This window comes from Oryza glaberrima, chromosome 3, assembly GCF_000147395.1.
Source record: "Oryza glaberrima chromosome 3, OglaRS2, whole genome shotgun sequence".
Taxonomy (NCBI): Eukaryota; Viridiplantae; Streptophyta; class Magnoliopsida; order Poales; family Poaceae; genus Oryza; species Oryza glaberrima.
This window is the reverse complement of record NC_068328.1, coordinates 16528027-16553753: the sequence shown is the minus strand read 5'-3', so window position 1 is coordinate 16553753 and position 25727 is coordinate 16528027. Positions and strand designations below refer to the sequence as shown.

The following is a 25727-nucleotide window of genomic DNA, read 5'->3' as shown; positions in this document are numbered from 1 at the left end:
AAGGAAATTCCTCGAAGGGACCAGGAGCACCAATTGGGGGGCGTCGAACGCCGCTTCTGTAATCTCACAAGGAAATCACAAGAGCAAAGGGGTAGAGATCTCTCTCTGAATTTACTAGCACACAGCTAAACAAAAAGGGGTTCATATTCTCATTCTCAAAAGTCTTTTTAATGATAAAACATAAGGGATATTTATACTAGAAACAACTCTCCTAGATGGGAAAGAAAAGTCTTGGGAGTTTACTGGACATAGGCTAGCTCAAATGTCATAATAAGTGAATTCCCAAGAAGACTCTCGCGTCTATTTAGCTTCTAAGCAGTCTTCAATGATTTGTCCATAACTCCTTATTGGGAAGTCGAAATGATGAGCCGTTTGTTGGAGGTGAAACTAGACTTGATTATCTTTCCAACCATATATATTAAGCATGGAGAAAGTTGACTGGGTGGGTCGCACAAGCCTTGGAAGTTGAGCCTTTTGCAGCGTAAACCATCTTCTTGTTGGCGTAGACAGCTACTGGTTGGGCATGGGCTGGTTCCTCCTCGACGTTACCCTTATCGTCCTCAACGTAACCCACCCTTATTGGTGTAGTGATGATGTCCTCGGGCGTAAACCTGAGCAATACAAATGTAGAGCATTTAGGTAGTATAAATTTCTCACTAAAATTTGGATTAAGTTGAGCAAAGAGCGAGTTCACCTCTTGTTGTATTTTCCTAGCACGGCTGCGTGTAATTGAACCATAATATGCTTGATCATTCTTGCTGAGACGTAATCCATCAACTTGGTTTATCTCATCTTCATTTTCTCCATGTGACGTATGACGTAAACCATCACCCTTGTTTACGTCAAGTGTAGCTGGGATGTGCTCATCATCATGTGACAGGGGTTGGGGCACATCACTTCCCATTCCCATACGGCTCGTTCCTTCGCTGGAGCTAGGGATGAAAATGGTCGAAAACAATCGGAAAACAGTCTAAACCATTGCCATAATCATATTTTTCTTGAAACTAAAATGAAAACGATAAAGTCAGGAAAAATGATATTGAAAATATCGGAAAACCGGAAACGAAACAATACAGACGGAAAGATAACTGTATAAAGCGAAAGAGGGCTGCTATATAACAGAATCCCGTTTTCGAATGGGATGATACCGATTAGGTATCAGGTCCTGATACTTAACCGGAATCATGCGTTTCTACCACGTATTAGGTGATACTTGCGAGGTATCAGATGATATCTACCAGGTATCATGCGATTCTAATCACGTAGAGGATGATACTTGCGAGGTATCAGGTCCTGATACTTAACCGGTATCGGGTGATAACTAACAGGTATCATGCGATTCTACCACATATCAAGTGATACTTGTGAGATATCATATGATACCTATCAGGTATCATGCGATTCTTACCACGTAGAGGATGATACTTGCGAGATATCAGGTCCTGATACCTAACCGGTATCGGGTGATACCTATCAGGTATCATGCGATTCTACCACGTATCAGGTGATACTTGTGAGGTATCAGATGATACCTATCAGGTATCATGTGACTCTTACCACGTAGAAGGTGATACTTGCGAGGTATCAAATGATACCTACCAAATATCAGGAGTCAGGCACCAAAGCGTTGTCGCCAGTGGTCCCACCGTCCACGTCCCATGCCGGAGCTCATCGCTGGCAGCCACATCCTCCACCGTCCGCGCCACATCAGAGCTCATCGCCGGTGGTCGCGTCCTACGTCATCCACGGCCCACGCCGAAGCTCGTCGCCGACGGCTACATCCTCCACCGTCCACGCCATGTCGGACCTCATTGCCGACGGCCGCATCCTCCACTGTCCACTCCACGTCGGAGCTTGTCTCCGGTGGCCGCATCCTCCTCTGCCTTGACGATCTCGTCGGCACTCATGCTGGAGATGCTGCCGAAACTGACGTAGAGCACGGACTTCGGCGCCTGGGAGTCTAGCCACTCGAGGCTACCGTGGTCCTTGCGTAGCAGGCTGCTCGATGATGGCACCGTCGGCGAGAGCTTGTGGAATGGGCCAACGTCGAGGTCTTGCCGCAGCGCCACGAGCTCGTCATGCTCAAGCGCGTCGAATGTGTTGAGGATTAGTCCCGACGACGTCCTCGCCAGCATCAGCAGCATGAGCTTCGGCAGCATCGCCAGCATGAGCGCCGCGCTTAGTGCTCTGGGATGAGAAATAGGACGATACCATCACGGGTGCTGGGAGAACGGATACCGGTATCTAGCTTTTCCAAAATTGAAAACCGGTAGCAAATATGAAAATATTAAACTATAAAAACATACATTTAAATTTGCACAACTATATAATATGTATAAATAAATTTAAGGTTATATTGTATAGATTATAAATTAACTCCATTTTAACCATACATTCAAGTTAGGTATTTGATTGAAGAGTCTCTAAACTATGAGTCAAGTAGAGACATACCATATAAATATCGACATATTTAGAAATACAGTAATTACCATATTATAAGAAAGAGAGAATCCCTTATACACCACTCGAATTTGGCAAGTTTTCTTATATGCCACTCAAAATTGGTTTCTCCCTTTTATACCACTGGTTCAAGTTTTTTCACCCTTTTATGTCACTCCCAACACTATAATGTTTGTTGACTGTTAGTCAAATGTTTTTTTTCGTAAATGACCAATATGTCCTCTCAACTTAGAAAAATGTGTAAACTTCAAAAATTCATAACTACTTTATTTAAATTCTTTTTGAGTGAACAAAATTTTGACAGAACCAGTGAAAAATGCTCTTTGTATTAAAAATGCTAAAATTGAACGTGATGAAAAAAAAATCAAATTTCATATGTTGTACCAACTTCTCTATCAAATGGTAATTTCCACAAAAATACGGTAAATACGAAAACGATCGATATAACAACAAAACCATTTCCATTTCCATATTATTTACCATTTCTATTTTCGTTTCGATCGATTACCATTTTCATAATGCTTGGCCGGTAGAAAGTTAGAATCGAACGCCAGTCGGCCGGTGATTCCCATTGCCGTTTTCACCCCTAGCTGGAGCCCGACTGCACGCCTGCCTCGACAACGGTGGTTTCCACGTAGAGAAATTTGCATATGTGCCACGGTTAAAAATAGGCTTCGCTACAATGCTATCGTTGAAATGGGATTCGCTCAAACGCCACCCTCAAGATGTGGGCGTTTGCTACAATGCCATTTTCACCATTTGTTGCAATTCCAAACCATTTTCCATCAAAATAATATATTCTCGGACCGTTTTTCCCATGGAACAAATCACATACCGTGACCAGGTATCGATCTTTCTCGACCACGCATTTTCTATCCACCCAGACGCTGGCGAGACCGCGAGAGGAGAGATGGCGATGACACCGGCGCCGTCCACCGGAAAACACGTCGCCGCCTCCACAAGTTAGGTCGTGGTGCAACTCCTCTCTTCCTCAGCCGAGCCGCTCCTCCTCCCCCATACGCGCAGTGGGGGCTTCCCCACATTGCGGCACAGCTTGTCACACCCTAAAAATTTCAAATATATAAATTGTTGTTTAATTGGAATTATTAGAATTGATTTTAAAAGCCTAGAAGAGAAGATCTAATTTTAAATAATAAATTCCAATATAAAATGGGGCCAGATAAAATTTTATTAAATACTTTGCTTAATTCTATAATTCCTAGATTTTTCTGGGATTTATTTGAGCTAAGGAAGTATTTTTAATAAATGGAATTGCATTTCATGAATAATTTAAATTGGAAAAAGTTTTAAAAAGTCTCTTTTGGCTTTGGGCCGAAACTCGGCCCAAAACCCTCTCTCTCCTCCTCGGCCCAAGTCGGCCCAGTCCGTAGCCGCCGCTCGCGCGCGCGTCCACCCGCTGACAGGTGGGGCCCGCCTGTCAGGGTCGTCGTCTTCCTCGCGCCGCCGCCGCCCGAAACCCTAGCGTCGCGCCGCCGCCGTCTCCTTCCAAATCCGGCCGATCCTTTCCGTTTCCGATAAAATCGAAAGAGGGGAAATGATCTTCTTGATCTCCTCTATCTTTTCTCTTTTGGAATCATCGTCTAAATCGCTTTGGAAATCCGTGGATTCGATCTCGAATCGGATCGGTCTCTCTCCTCCGAACCCTAGACTTTCCTTCTCGTCGCCGGCCGCCGTGGGCCTTCGCCGCCGTGTTCTTGCCCCTATAAAAGGACCCTCGGTGTCTCCGCTACCCGTCGCCACCCTCGCCTTCGCCTCTCGTCGTCCGTAGAGCCCTAGCGCCGTGAGTCCTCGCGCCGCCGTCGTCGCCGCCGCTCCAGCCGTGCGCCGCCGTCGCTCTAGTCGTCGCCGTCGCTCGGGGAGGCCGCCGTCGTGGTCGCCGTCGCGTCGCCGTCCTCATCCGCCCCTCCGTCGTCGCTGTCGACCGCCGGAACTCCGTCGCCGTCGTCAAGCCGAAGGTTGCCGCCGCTTCTTCCTCGTCGCCGACGTCGTCCGGTCATCGTCCGCCGTCGCTTTGGTCGCCGGTGAGTTCGCCGTGCCGTCCGCTACCCGTAGGTGCTCTCCGTTCGCGCCGCCACGCCATCGTTCGCCGGCGAGCTCGCGCGGTTCGGTCGCCGCCGGGGATGACGTCATCGCCGACGTCATCGATACCGTCCGCCGTGGTCCGGCCGTGGACCGGTCGATCTCGACCGTTCGTTTTGGATGGATCGATCTCGGCCGTCCAATCTTGTGAACCGTCGCCGTGCACCCGGTCCACCGCTAACCCTAGCCGCTGACGCAATAAATCCTCTTTTCCTTTTCAAAAATAATTCATTATTGCGTCATAATTCAATTAAAATCCATATAAGTGTTTTAATCCGATTTAATCTTTAAAAATTCATAACTAATTCATCTTAGCTCGGATTTAGTTGGTTCAAGTCTCTAATTTTTTCTAAAATTGAGATCTACATGTTAAAAATATCCACATGTACTGTTCATGCTTGTTTATGTGCTGTTTTGGTGTTTTGCTCTTTTCTGTTTAGATTCCGACGTTTCCGGAGAGTCCGTTTTCGCAGGAGAAGAATTTGAAGAGTTCCAAGGCCAGCAAGGCAAGTCACACAGATCCCAAACACAATTCCTTTGAGCATGTTGATCCTATATTTAAATTCTCTATTTATTTCAACTGTGCATTTAATTTTGAATGTCACCGGGTGGTGTGAACCTGTTTCTTTGTTATGGCCAATTTGCATTGATTACCCTATTTCTTGATTACCTTGGGTTATTATAAATTGACTAGTTGAGCTTTATATATTGGTTCAGCTAGATATTAGATGTGATTGCTTAGCCATGCTTAGAAACTTTAGCACACTATTGGGATAACTTATGACTCACTATTATTTAATGATGGCTTAATGATGACTCATGATGGTTAATCATGATTGGTTAATTAATTAATTTGCCAACTAAAACCTGATAATGATGGGTTGTGAGCACATGGTTTTGATGGTCGTGCTCATGACAATTAAGGACCGGTTCACGAGTTTCGGTTGTGAAACATTAACCGTGCCAACCACAAGCCAGCGTGGGCAACGGCTTTACCTTTTGTATAGCATAGTTCATTGCGGGGCACCAGACTGAGAAGTGGCGGAGATAAGCCCACGGGGGTCGCTAGGGAGTCCATGCCTTGTTTATAAGGGGGTGATTATGATCCAGGAACGGTGCGCTGTGGTGGATTGTGTTGTGTGAGGGGTACTGTCACAGCTCCTTTCTGAGGTACCGTGGTGGTATCAAGGCGCATGGTGACATGTCGTGGGGCTGTGTCTTGTGGGTACAGTGGTACCCCTCTGGTCAGAGTAAAACTATTCGAATAGCCGTGCCCGCGGTTATGGGCGGGTCAAACAATGTCTTTCGTGATTAGTCTCACACCTCTCATCATAACAAAAGATACTATGACTGGTAATAATTTGGTTAGCTCCTAGTTTGGAATGGTATATTCCTGGTTTGGAGATAGAACTGTGCAGCCGGGATTGGTTGTTCAGAATGGTTGGGCCTATGCAACAGGGTATGTTGTATAGCGTTGGATTAATACTGTTTAATTATTACTTAACTGTTTTATTAAATTCTGAAATGTTTATTAAATGCTGTTTATGCAAATGAAACCCTACTATGCCATCCTTTGTTATCCTGTGCACTTGCATAATTGCTGCGTGGCTTGCTGAGTATGTCATATACTCACCTTGCAATCATTCATCAGAGGAGGAGTTCTACAGTGATGCTGATGGTGTGGAGGATTAGGTGTAGCCCTGGTCAAGCTGCCTGTGGAGTGGAGTCGTCTGCGCCGTTTCTTTTTTTTTTCCGCTGCTTAGATCTTTATTGATTGAGAGGAACTATCTACCTCTGTAATGACATTTTATTCGCTTATTAATTAGAGTAATAATTGTACTCTATTATCAATTTGTTATTGTGTGCCTCGGCTGATTCCTGGACGAGAGTTCACACACATGTAAGCGTTTGGAATTTTGGATAGAAATTCCGGGCGTGACAAGTTTGGTATCAGAGCCTCCTTGACCCTAGGTTATGCCAAATGGTTACCCATAGAAGCCCTCTAAAAATATTGGAAAAATAGAACTGTTCTCCTCTCTTTCTCTTTTAATTAAATCAAACAAATGGCACATGCAGTTTATAATTCCTTTAATTGTTCTCATTTAAAAATTTATTTATTATTATTCCTGTGTTATTAGTACCGTACATCTATTACTGTACTAATGACTCATTTACCAGCAAAAGTTTTACAACATTGTTTTATCTTGTTACAATGAAATAAATTTAGCAGGTTGATTTTATAACTTTTCTTTTATTTTGAAACCTGTTGTTCAAAAGTGCAAAATTTGTGATCCTGTTTCCAACTGTTTCAACTTATCTTGCAAGCTTGGTTTACTTTATTTACTTATCTTTTACTTTGATTTTCTAAATTTATTCAAATTAATCCAAAAACTTGTGCTTTTAATTGGACAAACGTCTTAACTCCCTCCTTTCACTTGTCTTTAGATGCCGCACTACAAGCCTGAGTACTTGTTTGGTGTTGAGGGATTTGTCCAGGAGTTGCGTACGATGTCCTTTGCCATAGGATTTGGGACTGCCCCTATGTATGCCCAGATTCCTCATGATCGGGATGAAGAGAAGTGTCGAGTCAAAGTCACCTTGAACAGTAATAATGAAGATATCCCATCGGTGATGTTAGAAGCTGGAGGAGGAAATTATATTCATGCATGTCAGGAGGTGGCAAGGATCGCCATAGGAGAGCTCCGCGATCGCTACAGTGATCAGTTGGCCGACACTGAGTATCGCTACCATCCTCGCCAACCCCAGGGAAGTGACCGTGGCAGCTACCTTAAGACTGAGGGGATTGAGAATGATGCTACCACAAGGCATCTGGTTGAGATGCTGTGGGCTATGGATGAGACCCGCGCGGAGGTTGTACTAGCAGCTCAAGATCGTGAAGACCGGAATCGTGGAAAGATTTGCAAGCTAGAAGACAAGGTGGATCGTTTGGAGAAGGAACTAGCCGCATTGAAGGGGGAAGCACCGCCGCAGAAGGCCAGGGTTCGTCTTACCGCAAGGAAGAGAGCTCTATTCGTCCCTCGCTACCAATTGGCGCCAAAGGTCCATGTGGTGGAGAAAGAAGTTACCCCAGCCCTAGCAGAACCTCCGGTCGTCAATATAAGTGATGATGAAGGAGAAGAATCGAAGCGCACCCATTCAAAGGTCGAGTGGGGAGCCACTCAAGATGATGAAGACGAGCCGAACGAGCCTTCAATCAACTCCGATGCCCGGAAGACCTAGAGTTCCTTGTCAAGCCGTTGTCCTAGATCGTTGTGTTAGTTTGCTTGTTTTAAGTTTGGTTGTGTGTGTGGGTCCTGCATGTGGTTTACATCAGTGGTGGGATGTAAGTGCATGCGTTTGTTTGCTTTCGAGTGTTAGGTAGTTGGTGAGTTTAGTGGTGTGAGAGAGTCTTCAGTTTTGTAATAATGAAACTCAGTTAAGATCAATAAAAGTTAAGTTAGTGGAAAAATTAATTCTCTGTCCTAAGTAGTTTTTCCCGGTTTCTCTTCTTGTGCTCTTGCCCGTGCCAGATGGTGCTCACTCGCAGCAACGGGAATGGCCCCAACAACAACAACAACAACAATGGAGAGAATCCCACACTTGCTCAAGTCCTGGCTCAACAGGCACAGCTTATGAACATGATGATGCAGCAACTCCAGAACCAGCAGAATCAGGGAAATAACCACGCACCTCCCCAGAACAAGTTAGCAGAATTTCTTCGTGTGAGGCCGCCCACTTTCTCTAGCACCACTAATCCTGTTGAAGCTGGTGATTGGCTGCACGCCATAGAGAAGAAGTTGGATTTGCTTCAGTGCACCGATCAGGAGAAGGTCTCATTTGCATCACACCAACTGCATGGCCCTGCCTCTGAGTGGTGGGATCACTTCCGCCTTAACAGGACTACTGCTGAACCTATCACTTGGCTTGAATTCACCGCTGCTTTTCGGAAGACGCATATACCATCGGGAGTGGTGTCTCTCAAGAAGAAAGAATTTAGGTCGCTCACCCAAGGATCTCGCACGGTCACCGAGTATCTGCACGAGTTCAATCGTCTGGCTCGTTATGCTCCAGAAGATGTGCGCACTGATGAAGAGCGCCAGGAGAGGTTCTTGGAAGGACTTAATGATGAGCTTTCTTACCCACTCATGACTGGGGATTACCATGATTTCCAGAAGTTAGTGGATAAGGCTATTCGTCAGGAGGACAAGTACAACCGCATGGAGCAGAAGAAACGCCGGATTGCTCACTTCAAGGCACAACAGGGGAATAGTCAGAGGCCGCGTCTTACTTTAGGACCCCAGTCCATGCCACAAGGAGGTTCTTCGTCTGTTGTTCGTCCGCAGCGTCAGTTCTTCAACAACAATGCTGGCAACAACATCCGAAATCAAGCTCCACGTCCTGTGGCAGCTCCAACACAACAACAGCCTGCCAAGAAGGAGCAAGGCAGCAAGCCCGGAGTATGCTTCAACTGTGGTGAACCAGGACATTACTCTGACAAGTGTCCGAAGCCCCGACGCGCGAAGATTGTCCCTACCCAGAGTAACTTTACCGCACCTACGCCAAAGGCTCGTGTCAATCATGTTGCTGCTGCAGAAGCTCAAGGTGCTCCAGATGTGATTTTGGGTACGTTCCTTGTTAACTCAGTTCCTGCAACAGTGCTTTTTGATTCTGGTGCTACACATTCATTTTTATCTATGAGTTTTGCGGGAAATCATGGGATGGAAGTAGAAGATCTTAAACGTCCTTTGATGGTTAGTATCCCGAGTAATCAAGCACTCTCTTTGCAACATAGCCCCTCTGTCAGAATAGAAATTCAAGAAGTGCCATTTCTGGCCAATCTTATCTTGTTAGAATCCAAAGATCTTGATGTCATCCTAGGGATGGACTGGTTAGTCAGGTATAAAGGTGTGATAGACTGTGCCAACAGAAAAGTAACTCTCACCAGCAATGATGGTCGAGTTGTAACGGTTCATGCACTGTCTTCTGAGTCTTTAAGGTCAAGTCTGAACCAAATAGCTTTGGAAGAGATTCCCGTAGTACAGGAATACCCGGACGTGTTCCCGGACGATTTACCTAGTATGCCGCCTAAGAGAGATATTGAATTCAGAATAGATCTGATACCCGGAACAACTCCGATCCATAAGAGACCTTACAGAATGGCAACCAATGAGTTGGCAGAAGTCAAAAGGCAAGTCGACGATTTGCTTCAAAAGGGATACATCAGACCGAGTTCATCTCCATGGGGAGCTCCAGTTATTTTTGTGGAGAAGAAAGATCATACCCAGAGGATGTGTGTGGACTATCGTGCACTAAATGATGTGACTATCAAGAATAAGTATACGCTGCCTAGAATTGATGATTTGTTTGATCAGCTTAAAGGTGCCACCGTTTTCTCCAAGATAGATCTTCGATCAGGGTATCACCAGTTGAGGATTAAAGAAGAGGATATACCTAAGACGGCTTTTACCACTAGGTATGGATTGTTCGAATGTACTGTTATGTCTTTTGGACTTACCAATGCCCCCGCTTTCTTCATGAACTTAATGAATAAGGTGTTTATGGAATACCTAGACAAGTTCGTGGTGGTCTTTATTGATGACATTCTTATCTACTCCCAAACAAAAGAAGAGCATGAAGAACATCTTCGTCTTGCACTAGAGAAGCTGCGAGAACATCAGTTGTATGCCAAGTTTAGCAAATGTGAATTTTGGTTGTCTGAAGTGAAGTTCCTTGGTCACGTCATCTCAGCCGGAGGAGTTGCCGTTGATCCTAGTAATGTGGAATCCGTAACCAACTGGAAACAACCGAAGACAGTTTCAGAGATTCGCAGTTTCCTGGGTCTTGCAGGTTATTACCAGAGGTTCATAGAGAATTTCTCCAAGATTGCTAAGCCCATGACACGACTGCTTCAAAAGGATGTAAAGTACAAGTGGTCAGAAGAATGTGAGCAGAGTTTTCAAGAGTTGAAGAATCGCTTAACATCAGCTCCTATTTTAATTTTACCTGATCCAAAGAAGGGTTTCCAAGTGTATTGCGATGCATCTAAGCTTGGCTTAGGTTGTGTTCTGATGCAAGATGGGAAGGTGGTTGCCTATGCATCTCGTCAGTTACGCCCGCATGAGAGGAACTACCCTACTCATGATCTTGAGTTGGCTGCAGTGGTTCATGCGTTGAAAATTTGGCGTCATTATCTTTTCGGTACTCGTACAGAGGTGTACACCGATCACAAGAGCTTAAAGTATATCTTTACTCAGCCAGATCTGAACATGAGACAACGGAGATGGTTGGAATTAATTAAGGATTATGATATGGGAATTCATTATCACCCAGGAAAGGCTAATGTTGTAGCAGATGCTCTTAGCAGGAAAGGCTATTGCAATGCTACGGAAGGACGACAGTTGCCATTGGAGTTATGTAAGGATTTTGAAAGATTAAATTTGGGAATTGTTAGTAGAGGTTTTGTTGCAGCCTTAGAAGCAAAGCCCACGCTAATCGATCAGGTTAGAGAAGCCCAAATTAATGACCCCGATATTCAAGAAATTAAGAAGAATATGAGAAGAGGAAAAACTATCGGTTTCTTGGAAGATGAGCAAGGAACTGTATGGTTGGGCGAGAGAATCTGCGTCCCAGACAACAAAGATTTAAAAGATGCAATCCTGAAGGAAGCTCATGATACTTTGTACTCCATTCACCCTGGTAGTACCAAGATGTACCAGGATCTCAAGGAAAGATTTTGGTGGGCAAGTATGAAGCGTGAAATCGCAAAATACGTAGCAGTATGTGATGTTTGTCAGCGAGTCAAGGCAGAACATCAGAAGCCCACAGGTTTGCTGCAGCCTTTGAAGATTCCTGAATGGAAGTGGGAGGAAATCGGTATGGATTTCATCACCGGTCTACCCAGAACATCATCAGGACATGACTCTATTTGGGTGATAGTCGACAGACTTACCAAAGTGGCTCATTTCATTCCAGTAAAGACAACATATTCCGGAAGTCGGTTGGCGGAATTGTATATGGCAAGGATTGTGTGTTTGCATGGCGTCCCTAAGAAAATAGTGTCTGATCGGGGAAGTCAGTTCACTTCAAAATTTTGGAAGAAACTTCAAGAAGAGATGGGTTCTAAGCTGAACTTCAGTACTGCTTATCATCCTCAGACAGACGGACAAACCGAAAGGGTAAATCAGATTTTGGAGGACATGTTGAGAGCTTGTGCTTTAGACTTCGGTGGAAGTTGGGATAAGAATTTACCTTATGCGGAATTCTCGTACAATAACAGTTATCAAGCTAGTATCCAAATGGCTCCTTACGAAGCACTGTATGGTCGGAAGTGCCGCACTCCGCTTTTGTGGGATCAAACGGGAGAACGTCAGGTTTTTGGGACTGATATCCTAAGGGAAGCAGAAGAAAAGGTAAAAATCATTCAAGAAAGATTGCGTGTGGCGTAGAGATCTAAGTTTTGACGAAGGAGATTATGTGTACCTTCGTGTCACGCCTCTTTGAGGAGTTCATCGTTTCCACACTAAAGGAAAATTGGCACCGCGTTTCGTGGGACCTTACAAGATTGTCAGTAGAAGAGGAGAGGTCGCTTATCAGTTGGAGTTACCTCAATCTTTAACAGGAGTCCATAATGTGTTCCATGTGTCGCAATTGAAAAAGTGTTTAAGGGTACCTACCGAAGAAGCTAATCTTGAACAGATAGAAGTCCAAGAGGATCTGACCTATATTGAGAAACCAATCCGTATCTTGGAAACAGATGAGAGAAGAACCAGGAATCGAGTGATCCGTTTTTGTAAAGTTCAATGGAGTAATCACTCGGAAGAAGAATCAACTTGGGAACGAGAAGATGAATTGAAGTCAGCTCATCCGCATCTGTTCGCCAGTTCTTCCGAATCTCGAGGACGAGATTCTGTTTAAGGGGGGTAGGTTTGTCACACCCTAAAAATTTCAAATATATAAATTGTTGTTTAATTGGAATTATTAGAATTGATTTTAAAAGCCTAGAAGAGAAGATCTAATTTTAAATAATAAATTCCAATATAAAATGGGGCCAGATAAAATTTTATTAAATACTTTGCTTAATTCTATAATTCCTAGATTTTAATGGGATTTATTTGAGCTAAGGAAGTATTTTTAATAAATGGAATTGCATTTCATGAATAATTTAAATTGGAAAAAGTTTTAAAAAGTCTCTTTTGGCTTTGGGCCGAAAGTCGGCCCAAAACCCTCTCTCTCCTCCTCGGCCCAAGTCGGCCCAGTCCGCAGCCGCCGCTCGCGCGCGCGTCCGCCCGCTGACAGGTGGGGCCCGCCTTTCAGGGTCGTCGTCTTCCTCGCGCCGCCGCCGCCCGAAACCCTAGCGTCGCGCCGCCGCCGTCTCCTTCCAAATCCGGCCGATCCTTTCCGTTTCCGATAAAATCGATAGAGGGGAAATGATCTTCTTGATCTCCTCTATCTTTTCTCTTTTGGAATCATCGTCTAAATCGCTTTGGAAATCTGTGGATTCGATCTCGAATCGGATCGGTCTCTCTCCTCCGAACCCTAGACTTTCCTTCTCGTCGCCGGCCGCCGTGGGCCTTCGCCGCCGTGTTCTTGCCCCTATAAAAGGACCCTCGGTGTCTCCGCTACCCGTCGCCACCCTCGCCTTCGCCTCTCGTCGTCCGTAGAGCCCTAGCGCCGTGAGTCCTCGCGCCGCCGTCGTCGCCGCCGCTCCAGCCGTGCGCCGCCGTCGCTCCAGTCGTCGCCGTCGCTCGGGGAGGCCGCCGTCGTGGTCGCCGTCGCGTCGCCGTCCTCGTCCGCCCCTCCGTCGTCGCTGTCGACCGCCGGAACTCCGTCGCCGTCGTCAAGCCGAAGGTTGCCGCCGTTTCTTCCTCGTCGCCGACGTCGTCCGGTCATCGTCCGCCGTCGGTTTGGTCGCCGGTGAGTTCGCCGTGCCGTCCGCTACCCGTAGGTGCTCTCCGTTCGCGCCGCCACGCCGTCGTTCGCCGGCGAGCTCGCGCGGTTCGGTCGCCGCCGGGGATGACGTCATCGCCGACGTCATCGATACCGTCCGCCGTGGTCCGGCCGTGGACCGGTCGATCTCGACCATTCGTTTTGGATGGATCGATCTCGGCCGTCCAATCTTGTGAACCGTCGCCGTGCACCCGGTCCACCGCTAACCCTAGCCGCTGACGCAATAAATCCTCTTTTCCTTTTCAAAAATAATTCATTATTGCGTCATAATTCAATTAAAATCCATATAAGTGTTTTAATCCGATTTAATCTTTAAAAATTCATAACTAATTCATCTTAGCTCGGATTTAGTTGGTTCAAGTCTCTAATTTTTTCTAAAATTGAGATCTACATGTTAAAAATATCCACATGTACTGTTCATGCTTGTTTATGTGCTGTTTTGGTGTTTTGCTCTTTTCTGTTTAGATTCCGACGTTTCCGGAGAGTCCGTTTTCGCAGGAGAAGAATTTGAAGAGTTCCAAGGCCAGCAAGGCAAGTCACACAGATCCCAAACACAATTCCTTTGAGCATGTTGATCCTATATTTAAATTCTCTATTTATTTCAACTATGCATTTAATTTTGAATGTCACCGGGTGGTGTGAACCTGTTTCTTTGTTATGGCCAATTTGCATTGATTACCCTATTTCTTGATTACCTTGGGTTATTATAAATTGACTAGTTGAGCTTTATATATTGGTTCAGCTAGATATTAGATGTGATTGCTTAGCCATGCTTAGAAACTTTAGCACACTATTGGGATAACTTATGACTCACTATTATTTAATGATGGCTTAATGATGACTCATGATGGTTAATCATGATTGGTTAATTAATTAATTTGCCAACTAAAACCTGATAATGATGGGTTGTGAGCACATGGTTTTGATGGTCGTGCTCATGACAATTAAGGACCGGTTCACGAGTTTCGGTTGTGAAACATTAACCGTGCCAACCACAAGCCAGCGTGGGCAACGGCTTTACCTTTTGTATAGCATAGTTCATTGCGGGGCACCAGACTGAGAAGTGGCGGAGATAAGCCCACGGGGGTCGCTAGGGAGTCCATGCCTTGTTTATAAGGGGGTGATTATGATCCAGGAACGGTGCGCTGTGGTGGATTGTGTTGTACGAGGGGTACTGTCACAGCTCCTTTCTGAGGTACCGTGGTGGTATCAAGGCGCATAGTGACATGTCGTGGGGTTGTGTCTTGTGGGTACAGTGGTACCCCTCTGGTCAGAGTAAAACTATTCGAATAGCCGTGCCCGCGGTTATGGGCGGGTCAAACAATGTCTTTCGTGATTAGTCTCACACCCCTCATCATAACAAAAGATACTATGATTGGTAATAATTTGGTTAGCTCCTAGTTTGGAATGGTATATTCCTGGTTTGGAGATAGAACTGTGCAGCCGGGATTGGTTGTTCAGAATGGTTGGGCCTATGCAACAGGGTATGTTGTATAGCGTTGGATTAATACTGTTTAATTATTACTTAACTGTTTTATTAAATTCTGAAATGTTTATTAAATGCTGTTTATGCAAATGAAACCCTACTATGCCATCCTTTGTTATCCTGTGCACTTGCATAATTGCTGCGTGGCTTGCTGAGTATGTCATATACTCACCTTGCAATCATTCATCAGAGGAGGAGTTCTACAGTGATGCTGATGGTGTGGAGGATTAGGTGTAGCCCTGGTCAAGCTGCCTGTGGAGTGGAGTCGTCTGCGCCGTTTCTTTTTTTTTTTCCGCTGCTTAGATCTTTATTGATTGAGAGGAACTATCTACCTCTGTAATGACATTTTATTCGCTTATTAATTAGAGTAATAATTGTACTCTATTATCAATTTGTTATTGTGTGCCTCGGCTGATTCCTGGACGAGAGTTCACACACATGTAAGCGTTTGGAATTTTGGATAGAAATTCCGGGCGTGACACAGCTCCTCCAACTGCGCCGCCTCCTCGTTCCCCAACCTCGTCGGCTCCGTCTCCAACCTGGCCCGTCTCCAACCTAGCACGTGTCACACCTCGATCTGGTACCGCCGTACAACGGCACCTGACAGGAGCATGTCGTAGGAAAAATGACACGAACCGCTTCCTACGAAACCGCGATCTCAGTACCAGTCCCAGGACATAGCGCTGGTACCTACGGTGACAAATATGAATCATTGCAATCCTTAAAATAAATAGAGGACTTATTTACCTTAACTTAGGTTGCAGCTCAGAACAGCCCGAGAATACAACCGACGACGTGGACGTGGAAACACCAACAACAGCAACAGCAGCGGAACCAACGGACTAACACAGGTGACGACTGGGAACCAGGACGAAACCCTAATCTTCACTTCACTTCATCTTCTCTTCAAGGCGGAGGAACTATATATATATATTTATATAGAGCAAAGGTGAGTACTTTCGTACTTAGCAAGTCATGAGAATTTAGGTGTTTAATGCAAGCTTGGAAGAGAGGCAAGGTTGTTTTGCAAATCCTTTGTTTGAAATCATTTTGAAATCACTAATTGATTTATTTCTTTTTAGGTTTGGGCCAAAAAGAGACTTGCGTCTCGATTCGACTTAAGAGATGCTTTTCAACAACTCAATTGGTAATGTACCGACCTCCCGGGGTCAGATCATTATTTCTCAGCTCCCAGAGCTATTTCACTTAATTAGGCGGCTCCCAGAGCCTTTCCATTTTCTCGGACTCCCAGAGTCCAGCTGCCCAGCAGCAAAGCAATCCGCTTCCACTCGGGAAGCCTAGTCTATGATGCCCGCAGACATCCCAAGTCACACAGATTCCTTTCTGACCACTCAGGTCATCCATCTGCCACATAGGCTGATTTTGGTTACGATTCCCATTCCACAACAACTTTTCACAAAGCACAGGCAATCAAATCTACACAACGGGAACCACCTCACATCCGCCCATGACCGTGGGCACGGTTGTTCGAACAGTTTGTTAACCTCTGCAGAGGGGTACACTTTACTCACAAGACACGAACTTGCTTCCATTGCCTGACCCGTGTTCATGACGCACGACGAAAAAAGGGAGATTCGCTACAAGGCTTTTCCGAAGCCAACCCAGGGATACCTCATGCCACATAAAAGGATCAAATCCTCACATAAATATAGGCCATTTTAGTTTTCACAAATCAAACTCCAACCACCTCGATCGGTAATTCAGCAAGCTTCTCGTTCTTGCATTACCAGGAACCCGGTTTGGCTCCAACCGACCCCGCCCCGGCGTTCCCAACTATTGACATGCGAGGTCTCCCTGAACCGACTAGTTATTTAGCCAGGGTGTCCAATTCCACCTTGTGGTTGCACTTTGATTATGCTCTATGAGTTTCCTACAAGAATCGGTCCTTATATGCGAATACGGGACAGTGCTACGCAAGCACGGCACCCGTATCGCGAATTTTCACAATTCATTTTATTTTCAAACACACTGACACCACATGTCAGGTTTTCAGGGCTTCTCAAACCCATTTCCCAAGTTTTCGACAATCAACGGTGCATGTGGGATATTTGGTATATGTGCTCAGAGAGCACGGATACCGAGGTACCACAAGGGTGGAGCGACAAGGAATCAGGGTAGTACAACAGCGACAAGGAATCAGGGTAGTACAACCTACAGGAATTAGTGCGGCTACTGGGTATGTCCGTCGGTTTGGCACGCAAACCGAGGCCAAGCAAATTAAGTGTGTGATTCTAATAATGCAAGTTGCAAATAAAATAATAATGATTTTTCAATTATAGGAGCAATTCATCAAAGGGTGACTTGCCTTGCTCAAGGTCTTCACGAAGCTTCACGAATCTTCGAGAAAACCACGATCGACGAATATCCGGTAACCGCAACTATACACAAACAATTAAAACCTAAACAAAAGACCAAAAGAAAGATCCTAATTAGACTAATTAATAGTGCCATTAAATAGATCTCAATTTTACGGAATCACTGGAGGTTGAACGGGGGCGATCGGACGAACAGTTGAGAAGATATGAATTTCGGAAGCTTAATTGGAATTTCTGGAATAGGAGAAATGGTTTATGGAATTTATAGAAATAATATTCTCAAGAATATTATTGACAGTCACTAACGTGCGGAACCAAGGGAAATGATTCATGGAATTTTGGAATAACGAATTGATTTATGGAATAGGGGAAAAATGATTTATTAAATCCCTTGGAAAGGAAAAGGAAAGAGGGATATCATTTAGACTTCCTTCAGGCGGCTAGGGCGCGGCTCGAAGGCTATTGCGGCTCGGCCGAACCAAATGGGCCGGCGCAAACGCGAGGAGGCGGCCCATTAGGGGCGCGCGGGAGGGAGGGAGCGGTTCGGTGGACCGAGTGCACCTCGCGGGGTCCCGGGTGGGGCCCGCTTGTCGATGGTGCGGCTCACGGAGGGATGGGCGCACGCAAGGGTGGCACTAGGGTTCCGGAGTGGGGGGTGGATGGCGCACGGGCGGTGCGCCGGTGTGGATGGGAGTGTGGCGGGCCTACTTGCAGTTGCTCGGCTTGCCGTGGACCGCACGCACGGGAGGGAGGACGGAGGGAGGGGCCGACCGGGTCGGTTGACTCGGTCGTGCCGAGGTGGCGCGACGTGGCACCTTCGTGGCATGCCACGCGGGCCGACGGGAGGAGGAAGAAGGGGGAGGCCGAGATGGACGGCGGACGGCGGCGACATTCGCCGGGGCAGCACACGGGGACTCAAGGGAGGGGGAGGACACCGGAGTGATGGGAGGGACAAGAGGGAGCGAACCACCGGCCCGGATTCACCGGAGAGAGGCCGGCGGCGACAAATCGCGGCAGCGCACGCCGGCGGCGAGCAAAGAGGGGAAAAGGCAGCGGTCGACGAGGGATCGATTGAGGGCGACGGGAGCATCTCTGGGGCTCGGGGAATCCGTTTCCGGCGCCGGATAGGGTGGAGGAGCACCGAGGAGGGCTGGCGACGAGCGGCGACCTCCGGGAGCGGACAACAATGGCGGCGAGGCCATGCCGGGTGGCGGCGGGGCTTGGGGCGGTGTCCACATGCGTTCGGGAGGGCCACCGAGCTACTGCGCGAGCTAAAGGAGAGAGAGGGCGAGCGAGAAGGGAGAATAGAGGGAGGTACTACCGAGCCGGGGTGAGCGCAGTGATGCACGGCCGATGGCGCGGGGCGAGCTCTCTGGTCACGGGCCTGTGAAGGGGAAGAAGAGGGTGGCTGGAGTCCGCGTCAGCTCCTCGCGTGCACGCCGGTTTCACAAGCACGCGCGACGGCGGAGGGAGGCGAGGACGGCGGCAGCACGGCGGTGATGGTGGTTCGGCGGAAATGGCGTTGTGGGTGGAAATGAGAGGGAACGAGAGGGAGGTTGAGATGGTGAGGGGGCTCAGGTTTTATAGCGGAGCCGAGGTCGGTTTGGGGAGGCTTAGAGGAGAAGGAACCACTCGGTGGTCAAGGGGAGGAGCTGGCGCGGTCAAGAGCGCGGCTGGCGCTCACGGGCGGCAGAGGAGGTCCAGCCCTGGAGGAAAAAGGAAAAGGGAAGGTGGAAAGGAGGGTTCGACCATGCCATTTTGGGGAGGGAGAGAAGGATGGGAGCACGAGCTCTGACTCCGCATTTTGGATGCGAACGCACAGGAGCAGCGGGGTCGGGCGGCAATAGGGCACGGGCGGCGCAGGCGCTGACAGCGGCGGCGACCGGGCGGTCGGCCACCACAACGCGCGCACGGAGCAGCTGGCGCGGCTGAAAATCGAACAGCGGCGGCGGGAACTGGCGTCGGGAAGAGAGAGAGAGAGAGCGCAGAGAGAGGGGGATGGGCCGAGGGAGAGAAATCGGCCCACAAAAGGAAGAAGGGAGGATATTTAGACTTCTGCCAAAGGGACTGATTCGGAGGAAAAGGGAGTTTGGTATTGGAATTTGAATCCAAAATGGGAATTTGGATATTTTCGGAGTCGGGCGAATATTTGGCAAGGTTTTGAGATTTGGAATTTGAATTTCGAAGTTCGATCTCGGTGACTTGATTTGGAAAAGGAATTTCGATGAGGCAATTTATGTCGATGAGAGGGAGACAAGGACGGGTTTGAATTGAGATCCTTGGCACAACTTAAACTCTCACACAAGGAACAAAATTTTCGCTACTAGGATTTTGCCGAATTAGTTTTTAACGTTTCGTGAAAAGCGGAGCGTTACAGCACGCCACCTCCCCCCACCGTCTGTGCTACTTCCAACCCCCTCCTTGCGACTTCGACGGCGGTCAGAATGATGAGGACGTGCGTGGCAGGGGGAAGCGACGCCCGGTGCACCCTAGGGTTTGGGTGGCGGCGACTGCTACTGCAGGGAAGAGGTGCAGCGGCGAGGTGGGGGAACACGATGCGCCCGGTGCGCCCTAGGTTTTGGGCGGCTACGACTGCTACTGCGGAGAAGATATACAGCGGGAAGGTGGGGGAAGGCTTTGTTGGTGGGTGTTAAATGTCGATTCTGTATCGCCAACATCTGTATGAAGATCAGATAATAAAACATCCAACATAGTGATAGGTGCTTAATCTCACATATTCCACAAGTGTTGGTGTATATTTGTATGCAGATAATAAACCCTGAAGTTGGGAGGAAAATCAGACTAAAAGTGAGGAGAATTATGTATTCATCCAAGGAGGGGTTGTGAACTTCATCAAAACAGCAGTGAATCAACCCAAAACTCTGAGAAATGGATAGAGGAGAGCCCAGGGAGTCCACTGACTGAAGGCCAGGCCAGGAGGGCCCAGCCCAGGTTCGGCCGAACCCCCTGGTTCGGTCGAACCCCCCTGATCACCGTTGATCCTGGGGTTTGGCGTGGATGCTTCAGATGCTCTCCCAATGACGGTTGCGAGGCAGTACGGACATTTCCCCTCCGCCAACCGTCATACCTACCCCTATATAAGGACATCATCTCACTCACTTCAACACACACTTCCAAGCTTGAGCTGAATTATAAGAGGCTCTATTGTATTATATATTATACTAGAATAGGAAGAGAGTAGAGTAGGAGTCGGAAGAATTCCGGAGTTGTCAGTAATCTTTTCCTATTTCTTTTATTCTGTTTATTACTATGAATTCAATATAATATTTTTCTTGAGTAATTTAGATTTATCTTGTGAGAATTATCTCTTGGTTAGTTCCTAATCAGCATACGGGATTATTGTTCACTATAATCAACTAAAATATAGTGATTGCTTTGGTGAGTTATAAACAGTAAAGTAGATAGTAATTGCTTAGACGTGGTGTTTAGGTAATTATTATCCAGTAATTGCTGCGTTGAGGTGGGTGTAGAGGTGGTGACAGCCCTCGAGATCACTGAAGTCCTCCCTGTTCGGGTATGTAGTAGAGCGACATTTAGGAATAGCGGATTGCCAGTGCCTGAAGTATTGCGTTAGGATTAAAATTAAGCTTTCCCTAGACACTGTTTCTCACTAGTAAATCCTCTCTATCCTGGCCTATCGTTTGCTTGGTGTCCTTGGATGAACCGGAGGAAGCTCTGATCACACACGTTCCCTTGGATTCGATACCCTTGGAATACTCCGTAGGGGAAGTGCTACATCGGTATATCCGTGCGCTTGCAGATTTTATCTGTAACCGTATCAAATACCAACAAGCATTTCTGGCGTCGTTGCCGGGGAACGGTAGCTTATCATTTCCGAACCCAGTTCATCCTCGTATCCTTTTTCATTTTTTTTATTCTACCTTCACCCCTGCTATCCTAGAGAAGTATTCTTGTCAACTCTTCTTGACTATGGAGCAACCTCTGTTTGAGCAGTCTGCTCCTCGGGGCGAATTCTATGAGCCACCTCCTTCATCGGAGCCTATTTATACAACTGGCTATGAAATTCATCCTGAGCTAATTAGTATGGTTAGGGAAAATCCTTTTTCTGGCTTTGATCTAGAAAATCCTTACCATCATCTGCTAGACTTTGAACAAGGCTGCTCATGCCTTAAGATTCGTGGCATGAGACAAGAAACTGTGCGGTGGAAATTGTTCCCGTTCTCTCCAAGAGAGAGCAAAACAATGGTACACCTCTAGCGTTGGATGTGTAAACGGTAGCTGGGAAAAGCTGCGAGACAGATTCTGTCTTGCCTTCTTCCCAGTTACCCGTACTACTACCCTTCGAGTAGAAATTCTCAGTTTCAAGCAGATCGAAAACGAATTAATTGGTGCAGCTTGGTCCAGATTCACTAATTTAGTGCAGTCCGGACCAACCCTGTCCTTACTCGAGTATGTGCTTCTCCAACATTTCCATACGGGTTTGGATAAGGAGTCTGCATTCTATCTGGACATAACCGCTGGAGGATCGTTCATGCACAAAACACTGTTAGAAGGAAAAACGATTTTGGATCGCATCCTAGAAAACACTTCCTTCATGACGCTGTCCAATGAACCCTAGCTGGAGGAATCCGTGTCCAAGATAGAGGAACCTCTAACGATCGAGCCACTTGCTGAACCTTCTACTTCTGCTAGCTCGATTGATGAGAAGGTTCCTGAGCAGCCGTCCGTCGAGAATGAAGAAATTCAGACTCAGGATTGTGCCGCAATTATGTTCAAGGACGGTTTTGATGAAGACTACGGCAATACCCTGAACTATTTTAGCAAGAGGAAACCACCCGTTCCTTTGTCACCTCCCCATCCTATGGAACTCGGGTTCCTACGAGAAACTGTCCAGGAATTGACATCCATAATGAGCAATGAATGGCTAAGGGAGGCAGAGCTTTCATCCGAAGTAATTCTGATAAATACCGCTCCCCGAATCATTCCTTGCCATCTGGAAGGGAACGATGTCGGTATTCTCTACAGTCCAACTGTCGGGGCCAACCTCGTCTCTGAGTCTTTTGCATTCGCTTATTTAAGTGATAAGGCAGTGACCCCGACAAACAAATTCTTCAAGCATCCGAATGGAAATATCATCGAAGGATTTGGGATTATACAAGATGTGCCTGTTTGCTTTGAAGACAGGGCGGCGATCTTGGATTTCCAAATCTTTGAAATACAAGACTTTGATATCCTAATCGGACTGCCCATTGAGCAACTTCTCATCAACACACCCCGATTAGGTAGCCTCAAAATAACACTGGGAGAGAATGAATTCTCAATTCCATTTTCGCGGGCAAGGATCACCTTGACCGACCCTCTCCCAGAAATTGAGTCAGCGGAAGAGGTTACTGCAGTTCATCCTCATGAGTCTCCCAAGGCCCTTCTGGAAGATGAGGTCCACGACTTCATCAAGGAAGAAGCAGATCCTGGTGAGACACTCAACCTGTCAATCATGGAACTGCCACCTCGACCTCCGCTTGAGCTTAAACCTCTACCTCTAGGTCTACGATACGCCTTCCTACACAATGACAGAGAAGCCCCTGTCATAATCAGTGACAAGCTCTCTGAAGACGAGACTCAACGTCTTCTCACCGTGTTAGAGAAGCATCGTTCTGTTCTTGGCTACTCGCTTCGGTGACCCCGACGAACAAATTCTTCAAGCATCCGAATGGAAATATCATCGAAGGATTTGGGATTGTACAAGATGTGCCTGTTTGCTTTGAAGACAGGGAGGCGATCTTGGATTTCCACGTCTTTGAAATCCAAGACTTTGATATCCTAATCGGACTACCCATTGAGCAACTTCTCATCAACACACCCCGATTAGGTAGCCTCAAAATAACACTGGGAGAGAATGAATTCTCAATTCCATTTTCGCGGGCAAGGATCACCTTGACCGACCCTCTCCCAGAAATTGAGTCAGCGAAAGAGGTTACTGCAGTTCCTCCTCATGAGTCTCCCGAGGCCCTTCTGGAAGATGAGGTCCCCGACTTCATCAAGGAAGAAGCAGATCCTGGTGAGACTCTCAACCTGCCAATCATGGAACTGCCACCTCGACCTCCACTTGAGGTTAAACCTCTACCTCTAGGCCTACGATACGCCTTCCTACACAATGACAAAGAAGCCCCTGTCATAATCAGTGACAAGCTCTCTGAAGACGAGACTTAACGTCTTCTCACCGTGTTAGAGAAGCATCGTTCTGTTCTTGGCTACTCGCTTCAGGACCTTAGGGGGATTAATACCGTGCTTTGCACCCATCATATTCCTATTGACCCGAGAGTACTCCCTCTAGGGAACCTCAACGACGGCTCAATAATGCAATGCGAGAGGTTGTAAAGAAAGAGGTCTTGAAACTCCTGCATGCTGGGATTATCTATCTCGTACCCTACAGTGAATGCGTTAGCCCAGTCCAGGTTGTGCCAAAGAAGGGAGGAATGACGGTCGTTGCAAATGCTCAAAATGAACTAATTCCGCAATGAACCATAACCGGATGGAGGATGTGTATCGATTGCAGGAAACTCAACAAGGCTACAAAAAATGATCATTTCCCGCTACCCTTCATTGATAAAATGTTGGAACGGCTGGCAAATCATTCCTTCTTCTATTTCCTTGATGGGTATTCCGGATACCACAAAATTCCCATCCATCCGAAGGATCAGAGTAAGACTACGTTCACATGTCCATATGGCACCTATGTGTATCGTAGGATGTCCTTTGGACTATGCAACGCTCTTGCATCTTTCCAAAGGTGTATGATGTCTATTTTCTCGAACATGATCGAAGATATCATGGAAGTCTTCATGGATGACTTCTCAATTTATGGAAAAACTTTCGGTCATTGTCTGCAGAATCTAGACAAAGTCTTAAAACGATGTCAAGAAAAGGACCTGGTGCTTAATTGGGAAAAGTGTCATTTTATGGTCCGTGAAGGGATAGTTCTTAGGCATCGAGTGTCCGAACGAGGAATCAAAGTTGATCGTGCTAAAACGATGTTATAGATCAACTTCATCCTCCTGTGAACATCAAAGGAATCCGCAGCTTCTTGGGTCATGCCGGTTCTTATAGAAGGTTCATCAAGGACTTCTCTACAATCGCCAGACCCTTGACCAATCTGCTAGCCAAGGATACGCCCTTTGAGTTCGATGACGTGTGCCTAAAATCTTTTGAAGTTCTCAAAAAGGCACTCGTCTCCGCTCCAATCATTCAACCTCCTGATTGGACTCTGCCCTTCGAGATTATGTGTGATCCAAGTGACTTCGCTGTTGGTGTGGTCTTGGGCCAAACCAAAGATAAAATGCATCATGCAATCTGTTACGCTAGCAAAACTCTAACCGGAGCCTAGTTGAATTATGCAACTACTGAAAAAGAACTGCTCGCGGTTGTTTTTGCTATCGATAAGTTTAGATCTTTCTTAGTAGGAGCCAAGGTGATAATTTATATTGATCATACCGCTTTGAAATACCTGCTCACTAAGAAAGATGCTAAACCCCGTCTCTTAAGATGGATTTTGCTGCTCCAAGAATTTTACTTAGAAATTAAAGATAAAAAGGGAGTAGAAAATTCCGTAGCAGATCATTTGTCCAGGCTGTAGATCACTAACATGCAGGAGCAGCCGATCAATGATTTCTTAAGACATGATATGCTGATGACGGTTCACGACTCCAACCCGTGGTATGCCAACATAGTGAAGTACATGGTATCCAAGTACATACCACCAGGGGAAAATCAACGAAAACTGAAGTATGAAAGTCGCCGTCACATATGGGATGAACCATACCTATATCGGGTCTGCCCCGATGGCCTACTACGAAGATGTGTGCCAACTGAAGAAGGACTGAAGATCATAGAACGATGCCATGCCTCACCTTATGGTGGTCATTATGGTGCATTCCGCACCCAGGCCAAGATTTGGCAAAGTGGTTTCTTCTGGCCAACAATGTACGAAGACTCAAAAGAATTCGTCAGAAGATGCACCAGCTGCCAGAGACAAGGAGGAATCACTGCTCGCGATGCAATGCCCCTCACATACAATTTGCAAGTCGAGATATTCGATGTTTGGGGTATAGACTTCATGGGACCTTTCCCTAAGTCTCGCAACTGCGAGTACATTATGGTGGCAGTCGACTATGTCTCCAAGTGGGTTTAGGCTATGCCGTGCAGCGCTGCAGATGTGAGGCATGCCAAGAAGATGTTCACAGAAATCATCTTCTCTAGATTTGGTACCCCCAGAATGGTCATAAGTGACGAAGGTTCTCACTTCATTGACAAAACCTTCCGAGACCTCCTACGAGAAATGGGAGCCAAACACAATGTGGCCACTCCTTACCATCCACAGACCAGTGGACAAGCAGAAACATCAAACAAACAAATCAAGA

At 46.7% G+C, this 25727-nt stretch overlaps 1 pseudogene; it reads left to right on the top strand.

Moving 5' to 3' along the window:
- The first annotated feature begins 10589 nt into the window (after nt 1-10589).
- Nucleotides 10590-24943, top strand: LOC127766282 (uncharacterized; annotated as a pseudogene).
- Nucleotides 24944-25727: the final 784 nt, after the last annotated feature.